Raw genomic sequence first — 24,486 nt, forward strand, 5'->3', positions numbered from 1 at the left:
CTTTGCAGCCCGTTCCTACCCCCCTTGAAAGGTATTAGCCCAAACACATGTTGGCAAGCGCCTGAGCGTCCCTGCCCAAGCAGGGCAACAGTGAGTGCCCAGCAGAGGACAGATGAGACACATTATTCCCCAAGTGCTATCCTCCAGCTAGAGGCAAAGTCTGCAAGGGAGAGTGGAGTTTCTTAGGTTACTTGGTTTTCTTCATGTTTTTTTCAGCAAGGTGGTTTCTGGGCAGTAACTGCAATGTGGAGGCTTGAATAAGCAGTGTGCAATAATGTGGATTTCCACGCTACAAGCTCAAGAGAAGCAACCAACATTAGTTATGCTTCAGAGTACTAGAAAGCCTCTGTAACTGAGGCAGACACGAACTGCAGGCTTACGGATGCTTCCCCTACCTAACTATTCTCCTGTGCTGCCAAAGTCCTGTCCCAGCATGCGTGGCACATAACTGGGGAAGCACAGACTGGGAACAGCCTGTTCTTCCGATGTTCCCAAGTGGTAGTCAGCAATCTGGAGGCGCTTCCCAGGATGACACAGTGTTAACAAGCCCGGAGTGAAAGACAGGTGGTACTGTCATAAATAATAAAAATAAGAAAAGGTGGAGCACAAGATTCATTTGTAGTAGCTACAATGCTAAATTATTGCTTGCCCAGCCCATCTGAGCTTTTATATGTAAGTTAAATCATTTTTCTCTAACACTTGAAAAAAAATGCATCTTTTGGCCTCATCTAGGCAAGTTTATAGAGACTAATGCAACCTCTGTCCTGATGAGTTTATAGACTAAGACACTCATGCTAAAGCCAGGTAATTATTATGAATATCATTAACAAATTTCTCAATAGAATTAATGCACGTTGTCTGATCTCTAACCTCTTGTACCCAGAGATGTCACTGCAACCCTGTAAAGACTCCATTGCAAGTCTGGCTTTAAATGGCATTTAATGTGATCTCAATATGGTTTCAATAACTGTCATTATATGTTTTCCCCATCAGAATACTGAAACGGCTTCATGGTCAAAAAGGCATAGAGTATCATTCTCATCCCAAGAAAGGGGTGACCCCTGAGTGCTGAGGTGTGTGGTAAGAAGCCACTGCCAGGCCTTGTACTACCCAGTAAGAGACTGTCTTGCAGCAGATTTCAGAATCTGAAGCATTTCATGGGTTTCATCAAAAATTGTAGGAGTCATCCATGCTATTGCTCTACTTTCTCAATTGGAGCCTGCTTCTTATTGAAGCTCTCATTCCTAATGGCCACCCTAGTCTTATGCATGGCAAGTAGCTAATCTTGTCTGTCAACATCCAGGATGCGGCACGAGGACAGTGAACATTTTCAGTGTGGCATAATGTTTGTGGGTGTTTCATAAGAATGGATTTTCAGGACACACTTGATGGAGGAAAGGGGTAGAAGGGAACTACAAACTCTATCTGGTAAGAGACACAGTGATGTGTGTGAAAGAAAACAGTAAAGGGACCAGCAAGGCTGATACTTCTGGGATGAAAAGCATGAAGAGGAATATGGCAGGGGTAAAAAAGCCCATGATACAGGAAGGTCAGCATGAAAAGTTTCCACTCAGTTTTGTTAGAAGCTGCAGTCGAAGGAAAAGATTTGGTGAAGGATATGAAATGATCTGTCCAAGGAGAGGGCTTTTTTCTTTTAACAGCAGCAGTGCTCAGATAGAACTGGAGGGTGTAATATATGTGTCGAAGCATAATGCAGAAATTATGAGGGATTTTAAGTCTGTAGATAAATACCTTGGCTATTGGAAGGAATCTTAAGTGCATTGTTGAAAAGAGAAACAATTGAATATGGATACAGTGCAGGTGTGGCAGAAGGCAGTAAGGGAAAATGAAGGACATCTTCCATGGCTTTGTGTCTGAATAAAGGAACAGACAGGTGTATTTTCAACAAAAAGGGAGCAAGTGGTGTAGTGGGAAAAAAAGATTGCAAGTGTGAGTTGGTCATGTTAACTGTGAACTGCTGTGCAATATAGGATAGTGTTTCAGTGGAGTGGGGAAGCATAGGGGACTGAAAAGAGAAAAGGTCCTTGAATCTTTAGCAGTGGCTGAATCCACGGAAATGTAAGGCATCTCTCAGCATGGTATCTTCAGGATGCAACAAGGAATCTTGTAGACACCACTGACTATACTGACTAGAGGTGGGATTCAGCTGCCTAAATTTAGGCAATTAGAGTAGCCTCCATCCAGCTACCTCTCCCAATATCCAGTAATCCTAGTCGTATCTTCCAGCACTATGAAGGTATCTCAGATACCTTATGACAGGCTCAAAGGACACTAGACATTTATGCCTCTGCAGTGACATCTCAGTCATGATCTCCTTTACTGCAGTGGAGACCTGAAACACCCAGCTTACATTAGACATCAACACTGTACGCTTTTAAATTTGAATGCCCATGATCTGGAGATGAATTACACTTTAGATAGTTGTAGTTAGTTGAGATGAAGGTAGCAAGCAGGGCTACCTTCTACATGTAGAATTGTAAAGATGATTGCCTTCAAATCTTCTTTAAAAATGTGAAATTGGATGAAAAAGGATAAATACATTCAATTTTTTTTTGGAGAAAAACAGAGACCAGTTTGGGATTGGATTGATGTTTGGCCAACCTGTTCCCTTTCATCTTTAACTCATAATATTGTTATCTGAAACCAACTATAATGTATGCTTTTTCAAATCCTGATTTATGAATTTCATGGTTTGAAGCAAGTATGACAATGCTGGCATGTACACATAAATGAGATACTGTAAGATTTGCAGTGTCTGGGGCTATTAGACGATTGTTGATTTCAGTGCAATTCCTATTTGACAGGTGTCTAGAGTATAAATTTTAAGTGGCAGCTTGATTGTTTTATCTCTCCTGGTGGACTGGTTCAGGTGATGCCTCAGTCGTCTTGAACTTTCACTGCCTGTGATGAAGACAGCTGACTGAATCTAGATAGGGACACATCTCCTTACCCTCTCATGTCACAGACTTGCTCACAGGCATGCTCACAGACAAGTGACAGAAAAAAGGGGCACCCCAAGTACCCTTCATTGGTCAAATACAGTATCTATATATTTGTAATGCGATGGCTTACTGCAGACCATTGCTGGCTGCTTACTCAGATCCCTGGGCATCACCAACACCATCAGCATTTCCTTGTTTTTCCTCTAAATTGCCTATTTTCTTACAAGAAGAGTGAGAAAAATCAAGAAGGAACTAAAACGCGGAAAACAGGAACAAGGAAGGTGAGAAAAACTACGGGAATATAGAACAGGTAGGGACCTGTCGTTCAGTTCAGTTCAGTCATATGCTATTGCAAGTACACAGGCCACATAATCTATTTAATAAGCTCACAGAGCAACATCTCAAGTGCTGTTAGCATTTTGCCCACCCTCTTCCAAATAAAAGGTTGATACAAACCCTCTGCCTTCTGACAGCAAAGAACCCTCTTTTCCAGGCAAAGTTTACCCATGGCCAGTTTATATCTATTTGTTCTTTTGCCAACATTCTTTTAGGTGAAGCAGCTCTGCTCTGTAAATATATCAGAGGGGTAAACATCAACAGTGGAGATCAATCACGTCTTATTATAAGCAGCTAATGAAGCCAGTCTTTTCTAGATCCTTATGTGAACAGATTCACTTTTCCTACTAATGATTCTCTGACTGTGTGGGATTGAATTTTCCTGATTGCTATGCCTAAAACTGTACATTCAAAATGAGGTGTTACCAAAGCCCTGTACAGTGGTATGGATACTTTTTTTTCTCCACTGCTGGAAATACCTTTGCTTACTCGACACTTAGTGGGTGAGTTGGAATCAGAATCAGCAGCCAATCTAAAGATCTGGAAAACCTGTAGCTTAAATCATCTGCAAGCCTTTCTTGTACGGGGTTGTTCTACAAAAATGGGATTTGTGAGTGTGGCTTCTGTAGAAGTTTGCTTTTTTTGCCTCATTTTGACTGTCTTCCTCCTGGATGTCCCTCCATTACCAGGTCCCGTGAAGCACCCATAATTTAGCTGAAGGGAGTTTGCATGCAGTCTAGCAAAGAGTCAACTATGAAGGCAGACGAGACATGTTACGAAACATGTCATGCCTGCTGTATCATCAGTAAATGTTTCTGAAACTGAAGAGTCATCTGCTTTACACCATGTGAAAGTCAGGATAACTTACAAGAACAGTGGGTGTCTTATTAAAGACCTATAAATGTTATAGATAAATATTCTGTCCTTACGGTGATTTCCTTACTCCACACTTGACTCAGCTTATTAATTATTAAAAAAATGTAGGCAGCCCTTCATATAAATGGAAGTTAGAATAGTGACTCTTTTCTTAAGTGCAGTCCTGTCATTTCACACCTCCCCAGTGAGTGACCCTTAAAACTCTAAGGAAAATCCTAAATATATATAGAGAGAGGCCATGGACTTGAAGTACAGTCAAAACAAAGTTATAGAAATCTATTAGGCAAAGAGGCAAATTATGTCTCTTTCTGCTTCTCAGTAGCAGTATCTTGAACTAAAAGGGAAAGATGACCCAGATAAAAATATAGATAGCTCAGCAAAACAGAGAATAATGCAACTACCCTTCATAATAGAACACATCTGACAGACATTGGTCGTTCAAAATTAAAAACTGGATGAAATATGCTTATAGATTTTTTCTATATTGAGACACATGTTCCTTCATTTACAAATGTATGGATTGGCAACACAACAAGACACCTATCTTTCATTGCTGGGCCTGTCCTGGATAATACTGCATTCTCCTGAGCTCTATAAGTGAAATTAAGGTGTTAAAGGACTTTGCATAAATACATTTGGAAAAAATAGCAAGATTTTGTCAAGACACAGAATCATGCAAGAAAGATTTTAATGTTCTTAAGGATAACTATCCTCAGTAAAATAGAAATTTAGAGAAATTCTGACTAAAAGACATTGTTTGGGCTAGCAAAACCTGTAACGTTGCCATTCACAAAGCCAAAATAGGTATCTCACCACAATTATCTTGCCACCTGTCCTCCATAATACCAGAATTGTTTTCCCTTCATCTCAGATGATACCTTATCAAAGAGAAGTGGAGCGAATGGGCCAACCTATTTTTTTATAAAGATGGTGTGTATCAAATGAAATGGAATTTCCTCACTGAATAATGAGCATAAGGGAATGTGTTAGAGCATACTTACAAATAGCTGCAGGTCACCTTTAATTTGGGCATATGTGGACTTTTCACGCTCCTTTTTATAACTGTAAAATTTTCCTGACATAACTTATTTGTACTGAAAACACATGCAAGAAATACAATGGCACAAAGCTGGCCTAGCTCTTAGTGAAACACACATAAAAAGCAAAGTAAAATTCCCATCACTGATCATATAACAGGCTGCGCACCTTGATCAGAAAAAAACACTAACCAAAATCCATCTCAGCAGTGCAAACATCCTATCTGCATCTTCACTCACAGGAGTCCTTTGGCTTCATGTAGCATTTGTATTAAAGCAGCACGTAGGCTCCTGGGCCATGTCCCTGGATCTCCTGGTGTTCTCTCCTATTGCGGTAGCATTTGTTACCTATGCGTCCCTAAAGGCATTGTAAAGGGGAGTGAGCTGAGCCTCCCTACATACTCATCAGCTGTAAATGTTAATGAGCCTCTTCTAACGGCATTTCCACAGCCAGGCACGTGCTGGTAGATACAAAGGTGAGGGAAAAAGTCAGAAATTATGACTCTGAGCAGCCCCTAACCCTCCCTGACCCATAAGGAACAACCTACTAATGGCAATATTGTACTTTGTCTCCTCTGTTGCATCCAGCTTTCTCTTTTTAATTCCTTGTGGCTCAGAAAAAAATTGCTGTGAGTCTTGAGCTGGGGGACTACTGCTCTGACCTCCATGATTCCCAGGTATGGAAAGTGCAGATCCATAAAGAGAAGATAAATTATAATATAGTTTTGAGTGACAAACAATTCCCGCAGATCTTTAAAAAATACAGTGGTCAGTCACAGACCAGGAGGAGGGACTAACTTTATAATCTGCTTTTCACAAAAAGAGAATGCTGCCTGGGAGACATATATTACCCAGCCTTGATAAATGTTCTCTACTCTTCTCAGCTGGGGAGGTGTTCGTTTTCAATGGATAAAGACAAGTTTCATCTCCCTGTCTTTGACTATATGCTATAACGAGAAGTGAATTATTTGGCTTCTCAGTGTATTTTTTTTTAATGCTTAGCATATATATGTTTTCTGGTAAATTTGCATGAGACGGTACAGAAATGGATTCTACCTGGCACAAGTTGTCAAAATGCAATCCATGAACATTAAAAATACATTCTCCCACGGGTATGCACTTTATGTTCCTAATTGTCAAAATGTTTGCCCTGTGACACTTTATTAGTAAACAGCTGAACACCTCCATATACCATATGAAATTCCAGCTCCTTTGTGGTTTGCCTCCACAGTTAACCCCTAAAAAGGAATTATAGATTATGCTTCCTACAGGTTTCATTTAAACCAAAGGGATAATGATTTAGGGCAGAGGATAGAGGAAGAGGAATAGAGGAATTTAGCTGGACTATGGCTGACTGTGGAGCAGTTTGACTTCCATGAAATGAATAGCCACCATTCAGGCACATATTTCATGGTACAGTTGACTACATTAAGGTTAGATGACATCTCACCAGTTTTTCTGAAAGTTATAAACCTTTGACTTGGCATCCTAAAGTATTCATATTTCCCCCTTTCCAAACACCAATAACACCATCACTTAACACAGTAACAGGCAAACCAAAATTGTCACACTGGCTCCATCCGAAGCTTCACCCTGTCCAGCAGCACATCTCTGACAACAGCAGGCACTCAAGACCCCAAAGACATGTGTACAAATCCCCAGCTGGCAAATACAGAATAAAGTCCCTTGCATTAAGTCTCATTCCCTCCTTTAATAGTTAGAGATTTAGAGTTAGACCCAAAGCATGATATTTAAATTGAGTATTAAAAAAAGTGAAAGTGCAAGCTCTGGCTATTCTTTGTATTTCTTGGAGAACACCCAGCACACAGACACATGGAGTGGGCTGATCCCAGGGCCACTCAGATGAGGGAAGGTCTTTCCATTTGCCATCTATGGGCTCAGGATCAGTTTCGACATTAATGTTTTGGATATTTAGAGCAGGACCCAGGCCAGTGTGCAAGCAAGGGGGATAGACTGCTAACTGTGCTCTGCCTCTGTGTGCTTGCTTGTGAGAGTGTCTCTATTTAGAGGTGTGTTGTAAGTGTTAATTAATGCAGCTGACCAATGATTTAAGGAGGCATAAGGGATGGAAAAGGGAAATTTATTAGTATGTACATATTCAAATCCATTCTCTCAGTTGAATTTATAACCAGAAGTGTCTGGACAACTACTGTGGTTTCATTCATCTATCCAAGGTATTTACAGTATATTTACAGTAGCCATTTATAGTTCATGAGCTTTTTTTCTTTGTAAACTTTAATTTAATAACTCCTAATATCCTCAGTTGCTTTCACACACAGTGTGCTTACTGAACTAAAGCCTTCTATTTCCTTCTGAATAGAAACCACTCCTGCCCAGTCCTTGTGCAGCTAGGGATTTGAGTGCAGTAGACAATTTCAAAGACTGCTCTTTCTATTTAACAATCAGTGCATTAGGCTAAAATATTCACACAGATGCACTAGCAATTGAAAGGGTGTGCGGTGTAGTGACAAGGTCCTTCTGTTACCTGGAACTGTAGAATGATGAATGAGCATTAGTGGAATATTCTTTTGGCCTTTAGGTTTACCTTGATCTTCTCACAGAATGCAAATTGACATTATACCCACATTTCTATAGTATTTATTACTGTGGTCATGATGTGAGGGCTTTTTTCAATATGAATAGTGTAAAAGGGGAAACATATTACTGCAAAGAAGCATTATTGTGCTGGGAATGTATAAACAGCTGAGAAGAATAGAGCGACATGCTCATAATGGAAACTGAAAGCTCTTCATTTTGTCCTGATTGTCTACCCTTCCTTTTTAAACAACCTTCCTTTTTCCTAGCTATCAATACAAAGTTCTTTTTGGTAAAATGAAGTGCATTCATGCTGCCTGAAAGAAGCTTTTAAAGTTGATCTGTGCCCACACAAAAGGGAGGCAGTGTTTGAGCACATCAAGTTGAGGAAGCAAACTTGGTCAATGTTCATTACTCATGGCTTGACACTCTGAGCCTCCATATCATTTTGTAAAGAATCAGATAAACTTTCCTAGTGATAAACAACTGAAATAATTTTTCTTAGCTGTCAAGTCCTTTTCTCCCATTTCCAGCCTGTTCTCACACTCTTCCCAGCTCGTAAAAGCAACTGAGCACAGCTCTTTGGACTGATAAATGGGCTCCTTTCAATTGGTGGCAGGCTTCAGGAAAAAGAGATAATCCTGGATAATGTGGACACAGTTTTCATTTCATGTCACCCAATTAAACTGCAATTATCCGGAGTGCAACAGCAGAAAAACTGGAAAGAATGGTTGGAGAATGAGGAGCCCTGGCTCCCTGGGACTCTTTATACTACACACATTAGCCTAGATTTGTTCTATTCTGATAATAAAGTGCCAGTCTAAGCACTTAGCAGCACACAGTGAGAGACAGACCAGCTGCAACCTGTAGCTCAGAATGAAATAGTATTGCAAGTACTCTGGGAAATATCAGTTCGATCCAGAGTAACTTTCTGGGAGATTATTTGCATCAGGAATCCAAAGCCCTGTGCCATGGTTAATTACATCCAGAGCAATATGGTCAGGAGGTGTTCTGAACAATGCGGCAAGGTTCAGATTACAGGTAAAACAAGGACAAAAAAAGCCTTTTCTTAACATGACTCACAGTAGCACTGCAAGCCAAAATAAAGCAGATATCAACCACTTTATTATGAAGGCAAACTGCACTAATGTATCTTATCTCTTCAGCATTTTGGCTGAGATCTAGGGCAGGATGAATTTAATATGTTAATATGTCTTATTAAGTTACCGCTCTTGCACTAAAATAAACTGGATAATCTAACAGATCTGTTTTATCTCTAATTACCATGATCCCGGTAAACTGCAATTAAATAAACAGATGGAGTTTTTAAGCTTGTGGTTTGGTGCATGGGAACATTTAGTAATTGAAATGCATGTATTATTATTGCTTTATTTCATTTACCCAGTACTGTGAGTGCATGGCAGCTGTGCTGTAGGCATGGGCTGTAAGTATGAGGGTGACATCTAAAGTGTCTCCTACAACTAAAAATCTTTGTTCCTGGAAGTCCCTAAATTTTGCCCTTGAATTTTTTATTTAATTTACTCCTACATGAAGGACCACGCAGGGCTACCCCAGGCTGTGAGACAAATTAGGCAATTTGGCCTAGGTTCCCTTTCCTGAGGGGTAAGATGGGCTTTAGGGTGTAACTGAGAACCACCACCTTCAGTGGCAACACCTGAGACTGTGTGCAAGTTCCCATGCCCGGTGGTGTGTCTTAGTGAAGTCCCACACAGGGGCTACCAGCCTTACTGCAGTTAATCAGGTGTATCTGCCCTATATAACAGTGCAAAGGGAGCAACAAGGGGACAGGATTTCCTAGGTCAGACTCAGCTCATCACCATGACCATTGGAGACTCTTAAGTGTCACTTAAGCCTTCATCGGGCACTAGAATTCATGTTTTTATGTAAGGCGATATCAAGTAATGAAATATTTTTGCAATATTTTTTGTTAGCAAGTCATGTAACAGAAAAGTGTGTAATACTTTTGCAGGAAAAACAAAGCAAAATCTAAAACTGTGTGGTGATGAAGCACACAATTCCCAAATGAAGCACAGCTATTTCATAAACAGGTAGTTTTTGGACTAGAAATATTCTGGTTTACCTGAATTTTTCAGTTTGGCCCTATATCCATTTATTTATCAAATGGAAAAATGCATTTCCCCATCCCACCTGGGAAAACCCCAGGTGCAGAAAGATTTGGATTCTTCAGAGATGTTAATAAAATTGGGATTTCCCTGTTTCCAAAATAATACCATGCCTCCCACGCTCTTTATTCCATCCCTTCACATTCCTACCTGAAGCAGGTTCTGGGCTGCTTTGAAGATTGCTTTTCTGTTTAAAACTTGAAAGCTACCTTGTTCCTCGTGGAGCCTATTTAAATAGCAAAAAGCTGCACCTTGATGTGAGCAGGAACTACAGAGGGGAAAGAGGGGCTGCAGCCGGGGTATGGGCACTCACAGCCTCAGCTGATGTTAATGGAGTAGTTCTGTTCCTCTGTGAAAGGAAGGGATTTATACCAACAGAGATCCACATTTTAAAGTGTTGTGGCAACTTTCTTTTAACTATTTTCTGGTCTCAAGGAGCCTTTAAGCAGCTGTGCTACAAAGAAGGGCAGTCAAAAAAGCCCTAACTGATAGTTTACTGGCAGCAACAGAGGTAGCGTGATTTTAAGGAACAAATGCACTTTCCTTTTGGAAGTTCCCTCTCAGGGACAAGGTCGGTTCACCAGTGATTTGCTCCTCTGGGAAGCTGAAATGGAAGCTGACACCCTTTTCCAAAGCCAATCCTAACATTTCAAAGACGAACAAGACTGAAGAAGCGAGGGGACTACAGGAAGTGCCAAAGACTGATATCTATACATAGGTAAAGAAAGGTGTTGGTGTTTGATTTAGGGAACAAAGGTTGGGCAACAAAGCAAAATAAATCAATCTCTGATGGTTTTAGGAAGAAGAAGGTCAAGTGCTTGAGCAATGTAAATCTCTTGTCACACCTGAAATCTGTCCTCACAAGAATGTCAAGACATTGATCTTACTAAGTGACATTTATTTATGTAAAAACAGAAATTAGGTCCGGTGTATAACACAGTATAGTGCATTAGTCTGTCAGTGGAGTGCCCTATGTATTAACAGCATATAGTGCAGTGTCATGGAAAATGACGTTGCGTAGTCTTCTTACACTGATTACACCAGGCAGCATGCACATGTTAAGAGAAGGTCCTTTCCTGAGCAGATCTGCTGTCCAAGTAGGCAAGGGAGACAAATTCATGCACAACACCTTGACGTGCCAGGCACAGAACCTGGGCTTTCCAGCTCTTAGCTCAGTTACGTCCCAGGAACTAGACAGTGTTGGGTAGGAGATCTGCATATCAGTCACATAACTGTTTTATCATCTGTTTTCTTATCTTAGAAACACAACAACAATGTAAAAATATCCAAGCCAGATGCTGACTTCATTTACAGCAAGGGAGAAAAGGGAGTCACACCTTCATAAATGTCTCTGTTTTCTCATTTCTTTCTCCAAAGAGAAATGCTATTGTGCACTTATCTTCAGGAGAGGTTACTAGATGAGGTTTGTAAATCCCTTTAAAAGTATATGCATATTCTATAAATATATATATAAAGGTATATTTATATGGTACTTTAAAACATCACTGCGAATGATTTTTCATTCCAGTATGGAAAAGGGAGTATCACACCTTGTAAGAGCATGGATTTTAAATTATTGTAATCTCCATGTGATCCTTCTCTCCATTTCTACCTATTTGAACTTGCTAGGAAGAAACAGAAACGCTGGGATGGCTGCAATTTACCTCATGGTCTGCTGTGCCCCGTAAAGTTGTTCTGGGAGGAGAAATACCAACTCCTGAGGATGTAGCTTTTCCAAAATATGAACGTGTATTTTTCATAAGAGCTTCGTTAGCTGATGGCATTTTACTTGACTACCAGCAGTCATTGTTTCCCTCAGAAAGGAGCAGTGTCAGATAATTTCACCCCCTGCTTTCTCTTTGGTTGCATAGTGGCCAGAAACAGGAATTAGAGACCCCCAAACCAAGAGGAGGCCAGGACTCTGAATGGAGCAGCTCTGTCTGAATCTCATGCTAATGAGATCAGGAAGGGAGGAAATGTTGAACTCCAACCCTGGGCTGCCAAGCAGCTTGCCCCTGCCTCTGCAGAGGGCAGAGCCAGCTGCGGGCAGGGAGGATCCCGAGGTACGGAGGGGATAAGGATGCTACTCAGCTGGCAGGAAAGGGAGCAAGAGTTTCGCTTATCTTAATAGCTCCTTTTGTTCAGGAATCACAGTAGCAGCCCTTATTTGCAAACTTGAATAAGTATAATGCACTCTGAGCTCTTGCACAGGTGCTAGGCGCGAGTGGTTTTTCTCGGTGCCTGTACAATGACTGTTTTTTTTTCTGGGGCTGCAGGAAAGACTTATTCACTCTGAGCTGGAAAGACTCATTCAGACAAAAGTGCTGGCTGCACATTTGGGCAAAGTGCTGACTGGCTTTTGTTGCTGTGTACGTGGTGCCATCCATGAGCCCAGTGATGATGACCTAGAAGGTGATCTGACAATGAATGTTTCTTTTGGAGAATGTGTCAACTATTATAGAAGCTGGCACATTTGTAATGAGACTAGCTGGTTCCAACAGATAATTGCCTGGCAGTCTCTCTTGATAGCTGGATAGATAAACAGTGTATTTTCTTCCCTTCCTTCAAAAACTTAACAAGGGAGGCAAAAAAAGGGCCTTGAGCATCTGCAGGGATGAAGTAAAACAAGAGTAAATCATAGTAGGATGAAGAACTTAAGAAAAGTAGACACAGTCTTGTTGAGCCATTTTTCTGAGAAGTTACACCCAGTGAGGAGTTGTCTTACTGAATTTAAATGTGTTTACACCACCTCGATGCAAATTTGCTGACTTGCCTTCTTTGAGAATCTGGCATTGGACTGTTTCAGTGTTTCAGTCTTCAGTAAAGGTTGCCTGCCAAATATGATGTTTCCTTTCTTTCTTTCTTTTTTTCCTCCAGTCGTGGTTTACAGCTTGCCCAACCCAGAGGAGGTGATTGATGTTGCCATATGGTGGCTATTGGATGTAATACTGTCCAGTTCATGAGTAACATCCTTTTCGTCTTAAAGCTCTGCTGCCCTCCAAGTTCGCTAGATGCTGAGAGACTGTGAAACTTTAGTAGGCTGAATATCTGAGAATAAAGACAGACTTATGAAATGCCTGTAAAGTACTTACCTTTTCAAATGGGCTAAAATTCTTGTGGATTAACAGTTAGAGGAACCTTAGAGCATGTGACTTTGTAATATACTGCTGCTTCTATACAGGCTTTTTTCTATCTTTCTGTGTTAACTTCTGCTGCAACTTAGGAGATGGAGCAGCCCATCACATGGGATTCAGGATGAAGTTGATTAGCCCACCATTAAAATATGTGAAACAAAGTCTGTCCTCATACATGAATATATTTCCTCTTGTTAAGATTTCTAGAAAGCTAGAAAGATGCTTGGGGCAAAAGAAATCCTCACCGTTAATGAGCACATCTTTTTCCAATAAATAAGGAAGAAGGATCCAGTATAACCTTAAGTTTTTTGCTGTCTGCTTTGTTGTGATTAGTAATGTTCTTTTGATGTAAGATATTTCTCTCTTTGTGCATCAGGCTGTCATCATAATAACAATTCTCAATGATTTCTATTTTGGTAAATGCAGGTACATTTGATCAGTATCAAGCACCTGTTGTGCTATGAACATACATAAATGTATTTGCTGGTCTTATCCACTATGGATTATACATCTTTTACTTAATTATTTTAAGTTATAGCATTACTATGTGCTTCTAATATAGATTATTGAAAGACCTTTTTTTTTTTTTCTCTGGAACCATTAATGAAAACCTCATTTCCATTAAATTTTTTTCCATCAGAATTTGCTCCTTGAAAAAATGTCAACACACTAACAATATTCTTATTAGAGAAACCAGAAAGCCAAATATATTTCCTCATTCTTAATGTTAATATGGGAGGTAATATAGTGATTCATGACTTTTCCAAACCAAGTTATAATATTTAGTTACAAGAAAAGTAAGCAAAAAGTAACTCTGTTAAAGAAAAGTATTTGGGGAGGTTGGGAGAGGTTTTTCCCATTTTCTTTTCAAGAAAGATGGGAATGTAAGGTACTCTACCAGATGACCCATGGTGGCTTTAATCCATATCTTATAATTTTTAACTCTTTCAGGATCTAGAAGACGAAATTCAGTTTTCTTTCCTGCTTAAAGAGTTGAGACAACACCTTTCACAAGGATACTTCAGTTTACGAAATACAGAGTAGGTTTCACCCATGGATCCCTTCTTCAAAATAATTTAAATAATCATATGAGAATTATGGCAAGACATGGTGGCCTCTCTTCATGTGAGCTAGGAGGCACTCTGGGTGGGATTTCCCTTCTAACTCCCACCACAGTTATTCAGCTGCAAAAAAGCTTAATCAGTCATCGAGCGTACGGGTAAGGAAGAACCTATGATGGGTGAATTAGTGGGGATATGGGAATCAAAAAATAAGTAACTTTTACAGCCTTAATTAGGATCCTGATATGGTGCTGGAATGTAGAGGACTGTCTACTAGTGGATTTTACGTTCATCTGACCCTGCAAGCCCAGAGAACACAGTGGTGCATTGTCCTGCTTTTAGGGTCAGACTGAATGGCAGCCCAGCAAAGCATCCATCCTGCCCGCTACCTGACTGCTGCCTGCACGGGCCGCTGGTGCCATAGGCAGCAGCAGCTGCAGGACACTGCACATAGCTGTGGTATATATGGGAATATGGGAATGAATGGTGACTGGGGTTGCTGCTGCTGTTTTTATTTTGGCTAGTTGGCAGACATTTCGCTATTCTTTAGCTTTTGAATTAGGATGATGTAAGAGGCCCAAGTGCTATGCTAAACACTCCACTACAAGGTTTATCAGAAAAGGCTGTCAGTCTTGAGAGAGTTACCCAGAATTGCAGAGAATTAGGAACAAATTTTGTGGGTAGTCAACAAGTTCATGGACTGAAGAAGTGAGTTAGCTCCTAATCCTCCATGGCTCTGGGTTACTCTTTTTGTAGGCAGACCACACTATATCTGTGGGAAGGCAACTGGACATCTACTTTGTGTGTGCATCCACGAAGGCTGTCTAATGCACACCCGCAGCCATGCACAACCTTCCTCTCAGGGCTGCCTGTCCCAGGAGTCTCTAGTACCCGTTGTTAAATCCGTATGCTTGAGCTGTCAGGCAGATGCATCACCCCTGCATGACCCTGGCTTTTTGTAAAGCAGGACGAGGAAGCTTGTTTGGGTGAGTGTATTGGAAACAGAGAAGCTCAAGTGCTGGTTGTTATTAGCATAGCACGCTGAAAACATGCACTGCCTCAGCCTTAAGCCCTTCAAGATACCAGGTCTGTCACGGTGGATGATAACTCCCTTTCTCTGAGGTCATTCTCTGGGATTTCCTGCATTAGTTCAGTTGCTAAGTCTCTGTGTCATTTCCTAAAACACTTTTGAGGGGCTTTTAAAAATATAGAACTTGATAACTCATGCAGGGCCAAATTCAAAGCACCTTAAGATCAGTGAAAGTCTTCCTGCCACCACTGGTCGCTGAGGCAGGAGTGGTCCCTCCCTCAGTTCAGAGGTCTCTCCTCTGACTCCTGAGGGTGGCTCTAATTAGCTTAGACCACATCACCTAGCCTCGAGCTGAATCCTGTTTCAGCCCAGCCTTGTCAGAGCACTGTTTAACTTTTTTTTTGTCCCGGACTTCCAGTTGTCTCATGTACGAGCACTTGCCATCAGCTCTGCTCTCCTATTGTTCGCTGCCAGTGTGCGGGGCTGTGGGCTGCAGATGGAGCTCCTCAGGAGATTAATGATGTGCTGAACAATGCGTTGTAGTTGATACCCTCTTGAACTCTGACACTGGACACCTTCAGCTGTAAGAGTCAAGGGTTGAGCGAGTAAGCAAATTCTAGATAGATACTGATTTCCCTTGAAATATCTGTGAATGCTTCTTTGATATTTGTCACAGGTAGCTCTGCTTTTACTGGTTTTTGTGTAGATACTGGAAAATATGGTATTTTTATGGTTATAAAATTCTTAGAAAAAGTATTTTGAGCTCTGCCAGTCTGTGCCTCTGGCCCATCTCTCTTAGAGGCAGGAGGAGAATCAGGTAATTAAAGTATTTGTGTAACAGTTTGTCACAACATAGTTGACAATACAGACAAAAGCACCAGTTCCCGTTTATCTTTTAGCAAGGGCTCCCAGTGTCAGCATGTCAACTGTCCTGCTTGAGGACATGCGTTAAAGTAGTTATCAATGCCCCAAGACAGATGAGGCTCAAGACGTTAGCCCCACTCAAGTGGGATCGTGTGTTTTCGCTCTCTCCCCCCGCCTGCAGCCCCTTCCCTGTTCGTCAGTCCACTGCCCTTTCGTGACACAAACCCCACGGTTGGGAAGGCGCTGGGTATTGTTAGCGCTGCTCCCTACAGTAGATTGGCAGCCAGGAGTGCCAGGGAATGACAGGTCCCATAATGCACCCTCATCTCAAAGATGGAGAGTGTCACCTCTGTAACATTCCCAGCTTTCATTAGCCTGAATGCAATTGTGCTAGGTTTAATTTTTGGAGTGTTTGCAGTTTTTCCAGCAAATAGCTGTTTGAACACAGTGTCCCCATTATATCACCACAGTCAAAGAGAGGAAAGATAAAGGCATTGTGCAAAGTTTCTGTGGCTTTGCAGACAAGGATTTATGTACTGGAGAACTCTCATCTGGCAGTCAATTTGCCTTTGTCTTTCAAAGTAGTGGAAGTATCAAGGGAGTATGCCCAAGAGTTTTATTTGCTATTTACCAGATTACTGAAGTATCAGGCATCTTTAGATCTGTTGTGAAGACAAATGCTTTCAAAATGATTTTGCAAACTTCTGCTGAGGCTGAGGGAGAGGCGAGTGAAACCCTTGAAATGTTGCCCTTTGAACTGCTAGAGGGATACATGATTGAGGAAAGGACTTGAGACTGTACAGTTTCATGAGTTTAAAATGTGGTCTGTTGTAAGGGCCTGTCCAGCAGAGAGAAAAGGGAAAAATGCATCCACCATTATCTGCTTTAGAGGGGTTACCATGTTAGTGAAAACTGTTCTCTGGAAAATGACAGTTCCTGGTTAGTGTATATAAGGATAAACTGAGTTTTTAAAAAGCAAGATTTTCTAAACGGGCAAGGGTGAGATTCATTTATAGCTCCACTTAGCTAACAGCTCAGCTTACAACAAGCAAGAAGTATTGCAGTTAATGGGATCGGTCCTGGCTAACATTTTCCCTCTCAGTCTTTCCCTAGTGTTTGATTCTGACTGACACAGCTAAAATTGTAGTGAAGGCAGAGCCTGTAAGACCAGGCTTTATTGTCTGAAAGCAGAACTGAATGGTATTCATCTAACACTCCTGAAAGTGGGTGAAAGCTGGGGGGAAAGCTGCTTACAAAAATGTGTAATTTAGCATTAAAATCAACTACTGTACTGGAGAGCCTGCATTATAAATACCTTGGCCACTACAGATGATCCTGGGATTTGTGGAACAGTTAGCTTTGCTAACATGATAATTAACTGAAATAAGTCATAAAACAATGTGATTCACATGATGTTGCAGAAAGAAATCAGAACAGAACCTGTCAAGGAAATAAAGGGCTTTATACCAAAATAAAATATGACCCACTGATTTAGGGTTATCAGTAGGGACCAGTAAATACACTGGAATGTCTAACTAGCTTGAAACCCTACCAGTGCCTGAAGCCAACATTTACAAAGTTCCAAAAAAAATACCTACCTGAATGCCTGGCATCCATAAAGTTCTTGTAATTTCTGATTCCAGGTAAAATATTATGTGAAAGGCCATTTCTGTAGCTAGCCTTGATAAATCCAAGAGCTGTGAGGTATCTCCTTAAACAATGCTTATCTCCCATGGAATATGTGAGACTAACCTTCTGCTGTGTTTTCATTATCTCATTTCAGGTGAAGTTTCCTGGCCTATTCTTTAACAGAGGTAGGTGGTGTCTGTGTTCATTTCTGAAGAGCTGGTTTCTGTCCAGACTGCTTAGCTTGCCTCAGGCCACAATCCACAGTGCAGAATACGACCCCTTTTAAGATATAGTTTTAAAGATTTTCCTTTGGCCAAGTGGGCCCTCCTTAATGTAACGTGAACCTTTCTCGTCCTAGCGCCAGCAAGGAACAGTCCAAAGTCCTGCTCTAGAAAAGAGCAATGGTCCTGCTGGGAAGAGCACCTTTTTGATTCACCACAGGCTCCATTTCAGCCAGACATGAAACAGTCACTATGAAGACATGCCAAAGGCCAGTACTGAGGTAGTGCCACCATTATTTCAGTCATACACATGGTGCTGATGGTTGTTTCTATCGTCTTGTGAGAGATTCTTTCTCCTGGGAAAAGGATGAACAGGAGGACATTGACCTCATCTGCTGCCATATCATTTCCCTGTGTGGCTGGGGAAGCTCTGCTCTGGCACCTAGAGTGTTTTCAACTGGATCAGTACAGCAGTCACAATCTACAGGCATCTGCAAAACATGAGCAGAAGGTCTAACAGGGACAAGGAAACAAACCAAGTCTTTTGTTTAAGGTACTGGTCTGAGGCTCAGGAGACGTGGGAGATCCATTCCTGCCTGGATGACAGATCTTCATTTTTGATTTATTACACCATCTCTCTGTAGGTCCCCTGCTCATGTTGCCCCTTTTTTTTCTCTGTTGAGGGTATATGTGCCATGGGGCGCTGATTGCATCTGCCTCTGTGGTTGTACAGGGCTTGGTGCTGGGATAGATCATTCTGGATACTCCCAGTAACAGCAAATAATAAAACCAACTGTGATAGGTTATTTGGCATGTGATTTTGAGGAGAGGGACATGTAGGTTATTTGGCATGTGATTTTGAGGAGAGGGACATGTAATAGATATTCTAAAAATACCTCATCTCCTTCTTTATAAACTCTGCAATATCACTTGTAACAACTCTTTTCCTCCAGACCACACCCTCAGTTCTCCTCAGCACTGCACTCTCAGGACATTCTTGTAATAATGGTAATAACTTTTCACTACTATGAAAAAAGATGCAATTATTGTCCCATTTTTATGTATTTTGGACCAAAAATTTTAACTACCACCATCAGGGCTGAGCTGCCTCTGTAATTAATACTATAGAATTGTCCTCTCATCTGGGCCTTGGTTGCCCACATTTCTGACTAGAAAATGTGGTGCTTTGGCAAAATTAAACCAAGGATTTATAGTATAGACACATTTACAAAAATCTGTATATGATGCTAAACCTATATTTCTCATTCCAAAACTTCATAATAAAAGTTATTAAATTAATCTGCTATAAATAACTGGGTTGAAAACTACTTGACTTTTGTTACAATACACGGAAAGGTATTTCAGGGAACTCATATATATAGCCATACATACACGCATGCATGCATGAATATATAAAAAGCACTTACTGTGATGGGTTCAGAAATGCAAGGAATATTACACAGATGGAGAGGCTGATTTATTCTTTCTGGAGAAACTTTAAGGCAGTCTGGATTTCCTCCACTCTCCTGTTTAGAAACTGCCAAACAAGAGGTTCAAGAAGATCTATAATAAACTTCAGCTATTGATCTGTGTCCTCTCTGGGCTTGACCCAGGTTGAACATACCTTACACAATTCCATCATTTTAAGACTTTACACCCTGGTGTATCCAAATGGATGTCCTCTATATCAGGCCCAAAAGTGAACAGAATACAAGTCTTATGCCTAACTTGCAGCAGGTGAGTGCTTTGTTGAATAAAGCTTTACCCAAGCATGTACATTTCTGAACCAAAGGCTCAATTCCATCTATTTAGTGGACCTTTAGATAAAAGAAATACAAACAACAGAGGCATCCCTTGGCCCTTCACCCAAGACCTCAAAAAAGCCCTGATTAACTAGGGAAGAACAAGATTTCACCAGAGTCAAAAGCAAAGCTTGTGAGAGTCTGTGTAATGCGTGCCCTTGGCACTAAGTATGCAGCAGTATCAGTGCCCTGGGCACTGCACCCAGGTCTTAGACCCTCATAAGATCAAACATTGCGTATGTGGAGCTGGCTAAGTATGGAACCAGAATATTTGTGACTTGCTCTCAATTTACTATGATTCATGGTGTACAGTTGTGAATCCTTGCAGTTTCTACAGTCTTTTCCTCAAACCCTTCTTCTTTTTTTTTTTGGTTGCGGTTATTTTTTTGGGGATGTTAGCATTTGTTATTTCTTTTATGTCTCAGCTCTAGCACTTTGGGACATACCTACACTGTCCTCTTAACTATGCGGTGTACCATAGCCCAAGTCTGGGCTATGTTCCCCAACAGGAAGGTCTGGTGCTGCTGCAACACAAACAGTGGGTACCAGCACTGTGCTATGAATTACTCATTACTGTTAGTGACTATCCCGGTCAGGTACAATAAAGGGTCTAACCTCCAAAGCCTGATGCATGAGCCCTTAGTCTGGAGGGGCCTGATGGAGCCAGAAGTGCAGCTGGAAGTGGAGTCCTTTTGGGGTTAATTTTGCAAGGGTTAGGCCACAGAAATACAAGCCCAGCTGCAAAGCACATCTGGGGGGAGTCAGAAAGTGAGGCTCCCCTTCCCGCTCCTCCATGGATCTGGAGAGAGAGCGTAAACCAGCTCCTCTGTTTTCCCAGAGTGGTTTTCTGATCCCACATAGCCAAAACCATGCTTGGCAAGGGCAGGGAATGAGCCAGACTTCTTTTCATCTGGAAAATCACCATCCTGCACTCTGTGCACAGGAGGAAGTGAGGGGAAGTATCAATCTGCTCCTCACGATTAGCTCACCCTGATAAACATGCAATATGGAGGTCTGACTGACAAACTTCTTGGGGTCTTTTGTAGTAGTCAGCAAGCAGGAAAAGGCAAATGTCCTGCTGCTGAGATCCTGAGGAGCTTTGCCTTGGGAGAGAAGGAGGATGAACACGCTACCTCTCAGGCTTGCCCTCCTCAAAAGGAAAAATATGTGATGCTAGTTGGGGGAGCAGCCAGATCTGGAAGGCCATATGCTGGTTTTGGCTCACTGACGAAAGCCAGCATCTGGTTTGGCTCTGTTTCAAAGTTAAAATTTCTTAAAAGGAGCCAAATATTTAAATAATATTAGTAATTTTATTTCCTGAATATTAACTATGGTATATGGTAAAATGACTGCTGTACCTGCAATAAAGGGCTTTTAGGGCTTGTGAGCTGCTCGGTCTCTCTGTCAGCATTTACACAGTCATGCAAGCCAACTATTCACTGCATGGCACACGATTTCAACTACACATTGACTGCTTAATTAAAAGTACTGCTTTTAAAAGAGCAATAGGTTTGGGTTTGGTTTTTTTTAGTAACTGCCATAGTAATCTCTGTACTAAAATGCTAAGTGCTAAGAAGTAATAAAAATTTATGAAACGCATGCAAACTCAATAAAATATTAGTTAAAAATTCATAACATGGTATGTCATTTTGTATCAGGATGCACACAAACACTGTTCAGAGCTATTTGGAGGGGGGGAGAAAAAAACTCTAACATACATTGTAGAGCCAGTACTAAGTGCCAATTTTCACTAATTGTCTGGCATTCTCTTTTTTCAAGTGGGTGGGAGCTTTGTGAAACCTCTCTCACGTTGGTGAACACCCTAAGTTTCAAGCTACCTGAATTTCTCTGAAGGGTGTGGTACATGTGTAATGTTTGGAAGGCGAATAGAAGACCCAGTGGGATCCTGGTGTTTATCTCACAGAGGGCATCTCAGGCAATCATCTGCTCCAGAACATCTTCAAGATCCCTTTTCACTCTGCGGTGCGAGAATGGTGTGGTTAGCCTAAGTGATCCTGGTAATGACAGCAGGTCTCAAAGCAGTTTACCCCAGAACAAGGAAGTTTTGTGATTTTGCCATTTACAAATGAGAAACTGAGATGTGCACAGGTCAGGGCATAGATGTTCAAATACAGATGTATTAAATACAAATACAGTGGTTAGGTTGATTACTTTCAGACCTCTCCAAATCACCTCTGGTGACAGTCTGATGGCAGGCTTTTCACACCCCCAGAGATCATCCTAAGCACGGGGCCGTTGATGGCAGCAACAGGAGATAGAGGAGGGAAGTTTCTATCAGGTTTGCTTCCAGAGAGGACTGTCCCAGATTAAGCCCCCAACTTCAGAATTAACATCCCATGGCAGAAGCCCATGGGAAGGCAGGCGTCTCTCTCTGGCTGAGAAGAAGTGCCCTCGCAGAGCGGCAGCTCTGCCATACCTTCCTCCACAAAATTTGCCACTGATTAGCTCTGGCAATGCTCTTCTCAATTTTCTGGCTACTCTGACTCCTGTTCATAGGTTCCTCGTTCTCCTTACACAGTCAACTCCCAATTACCTGTGGGTGGTTTATCCAGGTGGCTGATAAACCATAGATGTCGGGTGCAGAGCCAACTCAGATCTAGCCAAGCTTATTAACTCTTATGTGGTGTTGCTGTGCTGCTACTTGGGCCAGCTGGGATTCAGGAGAGGAGCAGTCATCTCTGTACCAGGAAGAGACCAACCTAAGGTACCTGGTTAGGCATGGAGCCAGCCATGGTCACCCTGACTTGACTTTCCTGCCTTGGGGGCAGTGGGGATACAAGTAGAGAGATGAACAGACCCTCCTTCATGGAGACAGCATCATGCCCGAGCCAAGCTGCTGAGGCTGGCTGGTCCAAGAGAATTCCGGAGGAGTTACTGAGATGTTCTGGCACTGGGACCCCAGTACTTTTTGGTGTGTTTGTACTGATTTTGTTCACCACGCCTCACTTTAGACACCTGCATTTGCAAATCCTGTGTGACCTGCTCAAGCTTGCAGAGCAAATCAGCTGCACAGCCCAAATTGAGGCCTTCTGCCTCATGGACCAGGTAAAATGGGTGACAATCTTCCACACTAACTGGGAGCTCCATGGGGCTCCCCATAGTGTACACTGATGTGGGATTCAGCTGGAAGTGTTGCTGTTACTACTGCAGTACTGTAAATGTGATTTGAAAATTTTAGAAAAAACCTTATTTTTAACCCTCATTTACTCTCTGTTTTCCCATTTCCTGTACTTTATTTCTCTTTGAAGGACAGGAAACTTGCATCGATCCTAAAGCAAAATACCAAATTAAAATATCAGACTCAGACATGCAGGCCAAAGCAGATGCTGACTACTCATAGAGCAATTGCATCTGGATACATTTAATATTATGTCCTCACATTTTTATGCTCAGTTTTTACGGTTGTCAGCAGATTACTTATTTCCCAAATGTGGTATTTCTGGATTGGACCTGACAGTCGTGGCACAATGCATGAAATCTACTTTGGGAGCATGGGATGCTCAAGCCATGTGACCCATAAGTTAGCCTCATGGGGGGATATAAGAAAAAAAAAATGCACAAAATGCAGATCTTTCACATTACATAGCTGGGGAAAGCATAGGTCTGTTTTCATCAATGAGTCTCTGGGCTGCCTTCTGCCTGGATGGCTTAGAAATTTCCTATTTCATCTCAGTGCCCAACAGTGACCTCAGTGTTTTCAAGAAGAACAGAACAAATAGCTGATAGAAAAAGGAGTTAAAGTAGCCTTACTGAACAAATAAATTGGCAAGTGTATCTAATAATTGCATGGGTTCAGCGTTTTTCTGCGATAAATGAGTAAACTTTAAATGTATCTCTGAGATGTACTATCACAGGCATTGCCATGGGCAAGTTTTATCCAATGATGAAACAGCAAGGCCTTGTGAGATAAAGATGATAGAAGGGGTACTATCAGGTGGCAGCTGGGTAATTACAACTCTCTATTTGGGCTCTGTAGTGATGCTGCATGTGATAAGTGGAGAATAATGAAGAAAAAGGAGTAGTGATAATACAGGAGCTAAATGGTAGAAAATAGCCTATCATAGCCCACAGCCCTCTGAGTGCCTATGGGGACTTTGAACTATCTTCTTCAGTTTTCAACCACAGAAAAAATACTCTCTCTTTCTTCTTCCTTTGCTAAATTTATGTCTGGTGGGACAAAAGGGAAAACTGAAAGGAAATCAAGGGTATGTGAAGAGAATATGACCTTTGCAAATAACACTGAAGGTCACTGTGTAATTATTCTAAAATAAAAGTATCCTGTAATCTTGTCTGTACCCACAAAAGATGTAAGACCATTTTTTAATGTGATTCCGAACAATTTTGTTGGGGATCATGGTTTATGAAAGGTCAGCTAAAGTATTTCTAATTATATCTTGTCTAGCTCTTTGCTCAGAAGAACACAAATGCCATTTGTTATGATAGAGTCAAACTTTGATTAAAGCAAAAGACTGTCAAAAGACAAACTCATCACACATAAACAAAAATACTGCTTCCTGAGTGAAAATTGGCTTTGTAGCTTTAAAAAAAAACACAGGAAGGGAAAATACCCTGGAGCTGGTCACTGAAACTTTAACCCCAGTTTGTTCCTTTTTATTTTTTCCCTACATATAGTAATACCTACTATAGCACCTGGTGAACTTGGCACAGTTTGCCATTTATCTGGGTGACTCTCTTGGTAATTTTTTTGACTCCCATGGGGAAGATAATAGTTCCATGGCACTTCTTTCATTTGGGAGTCTGATACCTAAATGCCAGTTACACTGGATGTGATATAGTGTGGATGCACACATG

This window comes from Strix uralensis, chromosome 2 (assembly GCF_047716275.1).
Source record: "Strix uralensis isolate ZFMK-TIS-50842 chromosome 2, bStrUra1, whole genome shotgun sequence".
NCBI classification, from domain to species: Eukaryota; Metazoa; Chordata; class Aves; order Strigiformes; family Strigidae; genus Strix; species Strix uralensis.